At 36.2% G+C, this 12119-nt stretch overlaps 1 pseudogene; it reads left to right on the plus strand.

Annotated features, from left to right (window-relative positions):
* Positions 1-10926, plus strand: part of LOC111821121 (cytochrome c oxidase subunit 7B, mitochondrial pseudogene) — a 74184-nt pseudogene extending 63258 nt beyond the window's left edge.
* Positions 10927-12119: the final 1193 nt, after the last annotated feature.

Genomic DNA, 12119 nt, shown 5'->3' on the forward strand with positions numbered 1-12119 from the left:
CATAAAACAGCATGTGTGTTACTGTTACATGAGAAACTATCTGTTCTGTAAGCCTTCACCTGAAGTACAATAAAATATTAAAAAAAAAAATAGCTTTTGCTTTAATAATTTCCAGCATGAGCTAAACAGAGATGCCCTGAAAATTAAAACAAACAAATGAACAAACTAGGAATGGATACGGCTTACTCTGATTTGGATAGAAAATAGTCTGCTAAGAGTTTAAAGGTAGATTGCTGAAATATTAACATTAGGGATTATACAGAAGAACTAAGAGGGATAAAAAGGGAAAAAAGATACTAGCTATACAATAAAATGGAAAACATTAAATAAAATTATTTAACAACATTGAGCCCAGCCAAACTTCTTCATAAACTATAGTATTTTGTCTTTTTTTAAAGACCAATTATAAGATAACTATAATCTCATAGAAAACTATGAGAAATAATTTATAAAGCTCATGTGTCGTTAACCAATGTCTGCATGTCTGCAGGCCAAGGATTTTTGAAATATGTAAATAAAAACCTTCAAAATCATTGTCTTCTTCCATCTAATTATTCATATATACATTCTAATCCAAGTGTCTTCATAAAAAGGATTGTTTATACTTCTTGATGGGTGCAATTCGAGGGAGAAAATTGTGATCTTATAAGAAAATACTACATTGGACAATCATAAGGATCTCTTAGGGACATATGGTCCAATGGTTCTCGAAACTGTATGCACATCAGAATCATCCATGGAGATTTTATGAAGTGGTGATTCCCACATTTCACTTCTAGACATTCTGATTTAGTACTTCTGGGATGGGCTGTATAAATTTGAAAAGGTCTCAAAGTAATTTTAATCTTCAGCCAGATTTGAGGATAACTGAACTCATCCATAACTATTTTAAATTTCTTTTAAAAATCACTTTATAAAAGGTGTTTAATATTTGTTTGTCAGATCAGAAAAAATAGTAGCAGATCAGAAATCTTAAAATGTTTGAGGCCACAAAAAAAAAAGAACTGCATTACCGAAGAATCTATGGATTATGGTATTGTTATACTCAAAAGGCACCACTCCAAGGAGCATTAGTAAAATGCTCTTGATTCTATATTCAGAAACTATAGACTGGACTATATTCTGCAAATAGAACATGGTAAAACATTTCACATGTTTTACTTCATTGAGAAATAACATAAGTTATGTATTTCAGATAAGTTAATTTTTTTAAGTATCAAGGTTTAAATTTAACCTTTTCATTGTAATTAAAAATTAAGTGATAAACTTACGCTTCCAGAGAAGATGGAGTAACAGGGACCAGACTTACCCTTAAGGTGAAACAACAACAAAAATGTACAAAGTATATAAAATAATTTTAAGACATGAAATATCACACAACAAAAGGGAATGACACTAAGATGTGGGGAAAAACATGAGACAAGCTTACAATTTCCTCAGCTTACTGAGTTAAGAGAATTTCCAGGCCAAAGCACAGACAGGCAGAATCGAGGCATAGGCCGGTGGATACCCTGAGTTGAAGAGACTGAGCTGAGCGTATGAGGAGAATAAGGAGGATAAAGTTCACAGGACAGCATACAGGAAAGCAGAGAGCTATGCCAAACTCAACCCAACCCACTGATGTTGAGTCAATTCCCATTGAAAGTGACCCTATAGGATGGAATAGAACTGTCCCATAGGGTTTTCAAGGCTGTAAATCATTACAGAAGCAGACTGCAACATCTTTCTCCCACAGAGCAGTGGGTGGGTTTGAACTGCCGACCTTTCAGTTAGCAGCTGAGCACTTGAACCATTGTGCCACCAGGGCTCCTAGAGAGCTATGCAGAGAGCTCCAAATATCTGCAGAGAGACCCCTCAAGCATTCAGCAGAAAGCTGATCTGCACATGGATGTGAGGAAATGACTAAAGGTCAGGTAGAACACGCCCAAAAAGATTGGAAGGAAAAAAAAAAAAGAGCAGATGGGAAAAATAGAAAACAAATAGGAACATAATAGATATAAACCTAACTATACCAATAGTCATATTAAATGTAAATGGTCTAAACACTTTTAATAAAGGAAACATTGTCAGATTGGGCAAAAAAAAAAGTAGACCAAATTACATGCTTCCTAAAAAACACACTTTCACTATAAAGACACCAATAGTTTAAAAGTAAGGATGGAAAAAAGATATAATATGCTGATACTAATCAAAACAAAAAGGTGGAGTGGCTATATTAATATCAGGAAAAGTAGATTTAGAACCAAGAATATCACCATGGATAAAGAATGCCATTTCATAATAATAAATGTGTCAATTATCAAGAGAACTGAACAATCATAAATACGTACACATCTAATAATGTTGTTGCTGTTGTTAGGTGCTGTCGAGTCGGTTCTGACTCATAGAGACCCTATGTACTATAAAACGAAACACTGCCCGGTCCTGTTTTGCTTGAGCCTGTTGTTGCAGCCACTGTGTCAATCTATCTCTTGAGGGTCTTCCTCTTTTTCGCTGATCCTGTACTTTACCAAGCATGATGTCCTTCTCCAGGGACTGATTCCTCCTGACAACATGTCCAAAGTATGTAAGACGTAGTCTTGCCATCCTTGCTTCTAAGGTGCATTCTGGTTGTACTTCTTCCAGGACAGACCTGTTCGTTCTTTTGGCAGTCCATGGTATATTCAATATTCTTCACCAACACCACAATTCAAAGGCATCAATTCTTCTTTGGTCTTCCTTATTCATTGTCCAGCTTTCGCATGCCTATGATGCAATTGAAAATATCATGGCTTGGGTCAGGCACACCTTAGTCTTGAAGGTGACACCTTTGCTTTTCAACACTTTAGAGAGGTCTTTTGCAGCAGATTTGCCCAATGCAATGAGTCTTTTGATTTCCTGACTACTGCTTCCATGGGTGTTGACTGTGGATCCAAATAAAATGAAATCCTTGATAACGTCAATCTTTTCTCCATTGGTCACGATGTTGCTTATTGGGCCAATTGTAAGGATTTTTGTTTTCTTTATGTTGAGGTGTAATCCATACTGAAGGCCGTGGTCTTTGATCTTCACCAGTAAGTGCTTCAAGTCCTCTTCACCTTCAGCAAGCAAGGTTGTGTCATCTGCATATCACAGGCTGTTAATGAGTCTTCCTCCACTCCTGATGCCCCGTTCTTCTTCATATAGTCCAGCTTCTCAGATTATTTGCTCAGCATACAGACTGAATAGGTATGGTGAAAGGATGCAACCCTGACGCACACCTTTCCTGACTTTAAACCACTCAGCATTCCCTTGTTCTGTTCGAATGACTGCCTCTTGATCTGTGTACAGGTGCCTCATGAGCACAATTAAGTGTTCTGGAATTCCCACTCTTTGCAATGTTACCCATAATTTGTTATGATCCACACAATTGAATGCCTTTGCATAGTCAATAAAACACAGGTAAACATCTTTCTGGTATTCTCTGCTTCCAGCCAAAATCCATCTGACATCAGCAGTGATATCCCTGGTTCCACAACCTCTTCGGAATCCGGTCTGAATTTCTGGCAACTCCCTGTCGACATACTGCTGCAGCCGCTTTTGAGTGATATTCAGCAAAATTTTACTTGCATGTGATATTAATGATATTGTTTGATAATTTTCACATTTGGTTTCCTCACCTTCCTTGGGAATAGGCATAAATATGGATCTCTTCCAATCAGTTGACCAGGTGTCTTCCAAATTTCTTGGCATAGACAAGTGAGCACTTCCAGCACTGCATTTGTTTGTTGAAACATCTCAGTTGATATTCCATCAATTCCTGGAGTCTTGTTTTTTGCGAATGCCTTCAGTGCAGCTTGGACTTCTTCCTTCAGTACCATCCGTTCCTGATCATATGCTACCTCTTGAAATGGTTGAAATGGTTGAACAATGTTTTTGGTATAATGACTCTGTGTATTACTTCCATCTTATTTTGATGCTTCCTGCGTTGTTTAATATTTTCCCATAGAATCCTTTGCTATTGCAACTTGAAGCTTGAAATTTTCTTCAGTTCTTTCAGCTTGAGAAATGCCAAGTGTGTTCTTCCCTTTTGGTTTTCTATCTCCAGCTCTTTGCACATGTCACTATAATACTTTACACTGTCTTCTCGAGCCGCCCTTTGAAATCTTCAGTTCTTTTACTTCATCATTTCTTCCTTTTGCTTTAGCTACTCGACATTCAAGAGCAAGTTTCAGAGTCTCTTCTGACATCCATTTTGGCCCTTTCTTTCTTTCCTGTCTTTTTAATGACCTCTTGCTTTCTTCATGTATGATGTCCTTGATGTCATTCCACAACTCCTCTGGTCTTTGGTCATTACTGTTCAACGCATCAAATCTATTCTTGAGATGGCCTCTAAATTCAGGTGAGATATACGCAAGGTCATACTTTGGCTCTTGTGGACTTGTTCGAATTTTCCTCAGTTTCAACTTGAACTCGCATATGAGCAATTGATGGTCTGTTTCACAGTCAGCCCCTGGCCTTTTTCTGACTGATGATATTGAGCTTTTCCATCATCTCTTTCCACAGATGTAGTCAATTTGATTCCCGTGTATTCCATCCTGCAAGGTCCATGTGTGTATTCGCCATTTATGTTGGTGAAAAAAGGTATTTGCAATGAAGAAGTCACTGGTCTTGAAAAATTCTATCGTGTGATCTGTGTCATCATTTCTATCACCAAGGCCATATTTTCCTACTACCAATCCTTCTTCTTTGTTTCCAACTTTTGCATTCCAATCACCAGTAATTATCAATGCATCCTGACTGCATGTTCCATCAATTTCAGACTACAGAAGCTGGTAAAAATCTTTAATTTCTCATCTTTGGCCTTAGTGGTTAGTGGGTAAATTTGAATAATAGTCATATTAACTGGTCTTCCTTGTAGGCGTATGGTATTATCCTATCACTGACAGCACTGTACTTCAGGATAGATCTTGAAATGTTATTTTTGACGATGAATGCAATGCCATTCCTCTTCAAGTTGTCATTCCCGGCAGAGTAGACCATATGATTGTCTGATTGAAAGTGGCCAATAACAGTCCATTTCAGCTCACTAATGCCTAGGATATTGATGTTTATGCATTCTATTTCATTTTTTATGATTTCCAATTTTCCTAGATTCATACTTTGTACATTCCAGGTTCCTATTATTAATGGATGTTTGCAACTGTTTCTTCTCATTTTGAGTCGTGTCATATCAGCAAATGAAGGTCCGGAAAGCTTGACTCCATTCACGTCATTAAGGTTGACTCTACTTTGAGGAGGCAGCTCTTCCCCAGTTGTCTTTTGAGTGCCTTCCAACCTGGGGGGCTCATCTTCCGGCAATATATCAGACAATGTTCCGCTGTTATTCATAAGGTTTTCACTAGCTAATTCTTTTCAGAAGTAGACTGCTGGGTCCCTCCTACTAGTTTGTCTTAGTCTGGAAGCTCAGCTGAAACCTGTCCGCTATGGGTGACCTTGCTGGTATCTGAATATTGGTTGCATAGCTTCCAGCATCACAGCAACACGCAAGGAGTTATTACTGGGAAAAAATAAACATGACGCCATATTTTTACACAAAATAACACGTCCCTTCTACGTTTGTTTGCCAACCACAAATACCCCCATGATATATTTTCGTAAGTGCCACTATGCCAATTTTTTTACATGTTGCTAGAAAAAAATAATTAGCATAGTGTACTTACAAAAATACTTCACCAGGTGAGGGTGAAGTTAGCAAACAAATGTAGAAGGTGTGGGTTATTTCCATAAAAAACATGGTACATGGACGTAAGAGGTAGAAAAGAATGAGTGAAAGAAAGAGATCTGATACCTTTATTCATTTTTTATTCAAAATATATGAAAAAGATGCTGCCATTCTCTTGCCCTCGTCACTGCTTTACACAGTTGTTACTATGTTATTTCGCCAGAACTGCCTGTTGGCACTCAGGAAACACTGTCACATCTTTGTCATTATGTTTTTAGATACAGTTTAGACTCTGCCTATGAAATGCAGTTGAGAGACATTTAGATAGCAGAAGGATAAAAAAAAGCCATTGTTCTTCATCACAAGCAGCAGCAGAAACTGTAGATACTGGGTTTGCTAGACATGACTAATTGTCACAGTCAGCCAGACTTAATCTTTTCTTTAGTGTCACATACCTCTGAGCTGCAGGGAAAATGTGACACTGTCAGTGGTTTCCTGAAGCTTCCTGACTATAGCTGTAAAAGTGAATCTGAAAGCTACTAGTGTTCCACAGTCGACTTCCACTCTTTTCAGTAGTTTTAAGCATCTAATTCCCTATGTTAAACACCATTTTGCTATAAATACCTAGAATGGTTTTCATGTCCCATACCACATATCGATACAGTTTCATTATTTTAATGTCTGAGAAGATGACTACTTTTGGGAGACTTAATCAATCCAATTATATTAGGTGAATTAATTATTTCAGCAATGACTTGGGCTTTGATGGCTTTTTAAAGTTCATTTTTTCCTCAAAAAGTGGGAAAATATGAACTCTTGCATTAGCTTACGGCAGTCTGCTTCTGTAAAGATTACAGCCTTGGAAACCCTACAGGGCAGTTCTCCTCTGTCCTACAGGGTTGCTATGAGCTGAAATTGACTCGACAGCAATGTTTGTTTTTTTAAAAAATATATATTTAAAAATAAACACCTTTGCATTAGATACAGGACTGTCTCATTTTATCCCATACCATAATCTGTCCTATTATAACGAGAACTGATGGTATTATAAATTTCACAGTTTAACTTAATAAACAATTTTCTTCTATGTACAACAATCTACTTTTGTTTCTAGTGTTGGAAAGATGAATAAGTTATGGTCCATTTCCCAATGTGTTCACAATCTAGTGGCAAGTGGCAGGCATGCACTTGTCAAATTATAGCAATGTTAGATTATGATGAATTCAACATAAAGGTTTAAACAAAATGCTATGGTAGCCCAGGGAAGATTTTAGTTCTGCATCAGGGAGTTGAATAAACCTTTATGGATGAAGGGAAATATTAGCTGGTACTTGGAATTTGATTGAGGCTAATGAGGAAGAAGAGTATTTTGGACAAACAGTAAGGACATATATGCATATAAATAAATGGACTATTGGATAATTGTAACATTTGACAATATAGGAGTCTAAGTTGGATGCTATCAGAATGAATTTTAGCTTTAATCTCTAGGCAATCAGGAACTAACAAAGTAGTGTTAGTACTGGAGCACATGATCTAAGTTGGTTTTAGAAAGAACTCCAGTAGAAATGAGAATTATGGAATGGAGGAGGAGTAACAGCTATCCTGTAAATAACAATGCCCTTCTTTTGCTTTGATTTTAAAGCCTATTCTGTAAAGGTGGCATTGTGTCATTGATGATTACCTGAAAACAAAGATGAGGCAGTTAGCAACTGAATTTCCTTAGACCAGGGTCTAAGCCAAACTTTTCAAAAAGAATTTTTTAAAAAAATGCTGCTGTGTATTGTCAAAAAAGTCACTGTAAGACTTTATGAGATCATATATAGTTACCTTAAATTTTTTAAATTATAATTTTATTTTTCTATATGTCTTTAAACATGTTCATAATTTATATCATTTGTCTAAATGATGTGCTTTTATAATCTGTCTACTTTGGGATCTTTGATCAGTTTATTTTGTGTATATGAATTTGTTTTATTATTATTAAACCCCTAATGAACTATAAGAACTGAGAAATCCTTGAGACTTGAGTGGAGTATTAGAGAAGGGTCTCAAACTTTGTGTGGTTTACAACACAATAAACTTCACATTTAAAAAAATCAAAGTAAAAAGCTTATGTACTATCATCTAATTCAGAAAAGATAGCTCATTACCTACATTTCTTCAATTTATCAAGGGAAAAAAAAACCTCTGATTTTATTATTCTTTTTTTTGCTCTCTCTCTTCTCATTGAACACATTTTTACTGGGACCCAAGGGACAAAAATGCATTTTAAATAAATTTATATGCTGTAATTAGGCTTAGGACATAATTTTTAGTTAAAAAATTGAGGTCACAATATAGTTCAGATTTGCCCTTCTGGATAAAGAAGATAAGCTCACATCTTATTAGACAGTGTGCTCTTTCATCACATTCAAAAAACAGAAAATTTTCAATTATTTAATCACTATATATTTTCGCTTAGTGGACTAATATAATCATCATAATTTTTTTCTGTTTTTATTACCCCTTTCTTGATGTTCCATTGTTAATAATAGAATGACAGTATTGGAAAGAACGCATTCATCCGATCCTTCTGAGTGTCTTTGATGTCATACTTTTGAATTAAACTGAAGAATATTCCTAACATTTGTTGCATTCCAAAGACAATAAAAAGAAACTCATACCAAAATATTTAAAGAGTTCTAACTTCTCAAATTACCCTTAGCTTGACTAAAAACCCCATTGCCGTCCAGTCAATTCTGACTCATAGTGACCCTATAGGACAAAGTAGAACCACCCCATAGGGTTCCCAAGGAGTGCCTGGTGGATTCCAACTGCCGACCTTTTGGTTAGCAGCCGTAGCTCTTAATAACTACACCAGCAGGGTTTCCCTTAGCTTGACTAGGGAATAAAAACTATGTTCTTGACTCACTGGGTTTTAATTCACCATTAATCTCCAGAGGGCTGCATTTCCACTTTTAGCGAAACTCTTCTTGCTTGTCATTCTTAATTGAGAGCACTGGCACAAGTTGCACACCAGTACAGAGACCAGCAGTAAAAATGTCACACCAAAATGAATTAAAGTGAATGCATTTTTATACTATCAGTGCTTCTGTCAGGACATTACCCATCTTGACTGACATATTATATTTATCAACTATTTCTCATGGTTGATTTTTCCCGGTGCAATGTATACATCAACAATTATAACAACTGCCTACACAATGTAAAGTGAGTCCGCATAAAGCTATAATAAAAATTGCGTGATACCAGCGCAAGTATGAGCACACACATTAATTGAACAAAACAGTAATTATAAAAAAGGACAAAGTTAATTATTTAGCATATCATAAGTAGAGCATATCAAATTGAAATGAAAAAGAACCACTATTCGGTCCAATATGTTAGCACAAATAGTAATCTGGGAATAAACTAATGAACTGACTGTATATCTATATCTATATATATATAGATATAGATATACTTCATATTTTATACCTACATAGATTCTCCATGGCAGTGGTTTACAGCTAGCAGATGAATATCAGAATAATTTTTTCAGCTCTCTCAAAATCTCCATTATAGCTTTGTCACTTGAACAAAAACATGGGGAAAAAACTAAAAGATCAAAAATAGGAGATGATTCGTTAAAAAAATTATGATATATCAAATCTAATTTCTATGGAAGAAACATAAAAATGATATTTTATTAACATGAAAAATGCCATAATATAATGCTGAAATAAATAATCAGAATCGAAACTGCATGCACAGTATGCATGTGGGAGAGAGCGGTAAAAGAGAGACAGAGGTTAGAGAAAATACACTATGAAACAACAATGGTTATCCCTGGATGGTGGAAATACTAATTTTCATATTACATTGACTTTTTTTTTTTGCTTATCTGTTTTTTCAAATTTGTCATACATCAACACATATTACTTGTGCATTAAGTACATATTATATAAATAATTTCAGTTCTGTGGCCAGCTCTTTCTCATCTGAGATAATTATTTTTTACTGATCTCTCTCCCCTAGGGTATCAGTATGATGTAAATACAACCTGTTGAAAAGTGAAAATTGAAAAATCCAGTCAACTGTCTCTCTCGTCCACACGTTTTTTTTTTTCTGTGAACTGAATTAACTGAAAGTTTGGGTGACTTATAGCAATAATAATGCAATACACTCAATAGTAAATGGAAAACATATCTTTCAAACTACAATTGTCATACATAGAAATTTAGAACTGCAAAAACCTTTGAAATTGGAATACAACCCTACCTTTTTAGAGATGAGGAAATTGAGTCATCACTGGTCTTTTTTATTTAAAGTGGCTACTGAACACATGGAGTCCTGGTGGCGCAGCAGTTAAGAGCTCAGCTGCTAACCAAAAGGTCAGCAGTTTGAATCCACCAGCCACTCCATGGAAACCCTATGGGGCAGTTCTACTCTGTCCTATAGGGTCGCTATGAGTCGGAATCGACTCGATGGCAATGAGCTATTTTTTTTTTGAACACATATTCATTTTAAAAACTTCCCAGGAAAAAATGGCAAAAACAACAAAAAAGCCATACAACTTAAGCAAAAAAAAATGAAACACCACAATTATTCACCACACACTTCTTCTGGTCAGTCTCTCCAGGACTGTGAAATTTTGGATTAAACTAAACTGTTCTTTTGAGGAACAGATATAAATTAGAACCAAGGAGTTAATTGTTTTCAAACTGATTATCTTGTTCCCGCTGGCTTCTGAGACCTTGCTGTTAAACTTGTATGAAAATTTCTGAGCCTCAGGGCAAACCTCTCCTCACTTGTAAAGTGGTCAGATTTCTAGCAAATCCAGTCATGTACAATTAGTAATTCACCTGGAACTAAGATAACAACAACAAAAAGATCTCTGAGTTCCAAAACCCTGTCACAATCAGAAGTCTGTCAAGTAAGAAAGGAGGAACAAGGGTACCGGATGTGAATTGCATCTAGCCAGTAGCTGTAGTTGCTGTAGTTGTATTTATTTATTCAGGTTGTTTCCCTTAGCCAAAAATGCACTAAGTTGTCTTCAAGTCTGAAGCATTCAGCAAAAAATGACAAGGCATGGCCACCAGAAATGTGCACCTGATTTCCTTGAGAGATATGGTAATGTTGTGTTAGTTAGTGGAGCTACTTTCTGCGTTGCTATATGAACCTATGCAGCAACACAAATAGGAATAGAAAGGAACCTGTCCCCTGTTGGCAGAGTCACCCCCAAAGAAATGGAGAGATAAGTAATCAAATCAGCTGGTAGTGTAATAGTGAATTGTTTTAAAACCAACTTATAATTGATGCCAAGTAAAACTACTGTGTACCAGTTAAAATCTACCACTCGTCTGCCAGTCTGTCATACTGTGGAGGCTTCCATGTTGCTGTGATGCTACGCCACCAGTTATTTCCACCCACGGTGGAGAGGTTACAGAGGCGCTTCAAGAATAAGACAGACTAGGAAGAAGGATTTGGCAATTCACTTCTAAAAGAAAAATTGGCCAGTGAAAACCTTATGAACAGCAGTGAAACATTGTGTGATATAGTGCCAGAAGATGAGTCCCTCAGGTTGGCAGATACTCAAATACTACTGGTGAAAAGATGCCTCCTCAAAGTAAAGTTGACCTTAACGATATAGATGGAGTCAAGCTTTTGGGACCTTGATTTGCTGATATAGCATGACTCAAAATAAGAAGAAACAGCTGCAAACATCCATTAATAATCAGAATGTGGAGTGTATGAAGTATGAATCTAGGAAAATTGGAAGTCATCAAAAATGAAATGCATAAAGATCAGTATCCTAAGCATAACTGAGCTGAAATGGACTGGTATTGGCCATTTAGAATCACACATTTATATGGTCTATTATGCCAGAAATGACAAACTGAAGAATAGTGGCATCATATTCATGTCAAAGAGAACATTTCAAGATCTATCCTGAAGTACAACGTGGTCACTGATCGCATGATATCCACATGCTTACAAGGAAGACAAGATAATACGACTACTATTCAAATTTCTGCACCAACCACTAATGCCAAAGATGAAAAAATAGATCTTTACCAACTTCTGAAGTCTGAAATTGATCAAACATGCAATCAAGATGCATTGATAATTACTCGTGATTGGAATGCAAAAATTGGAAACAAAGAAGAAGGAACGATAGTTTAAAAATATGGCCTTGGTGATAGAAATGATGCTGGAGATCACATGGTAGAATTTTTGCAAGACCAACAGCTTATTCATTGCAAATACATCGTTCCAACAAGATAAATGGCAAATATACACATGGACCTTACCAGATGTAATACACAGGAATTAAATCAACTACATCTGTGGCAAGAGGCTATGGAGAAGCTCAATATCATTAGTAAGAACCAGGCTGGGGGTTACTGTGGAACAGACCATCAATTGCTCATATGCAAATTCATGTTAAAAC

Source organism: Trichechus manatus, unplaced genomic scaffold, assembly GCF_000243295.1.
Source record: "Trichechus manatus latirostris isolate Lorelei unplaced genomic scaffold, TriManLat1.0 scaffold00066, whole genome shotgun sequence".
Lineage (NCBI taxonomy): Eukaryota > Metazoa > Chordata > Mammalia > Sirenia > Trichechidae > Trichechus > Trichechus manatus.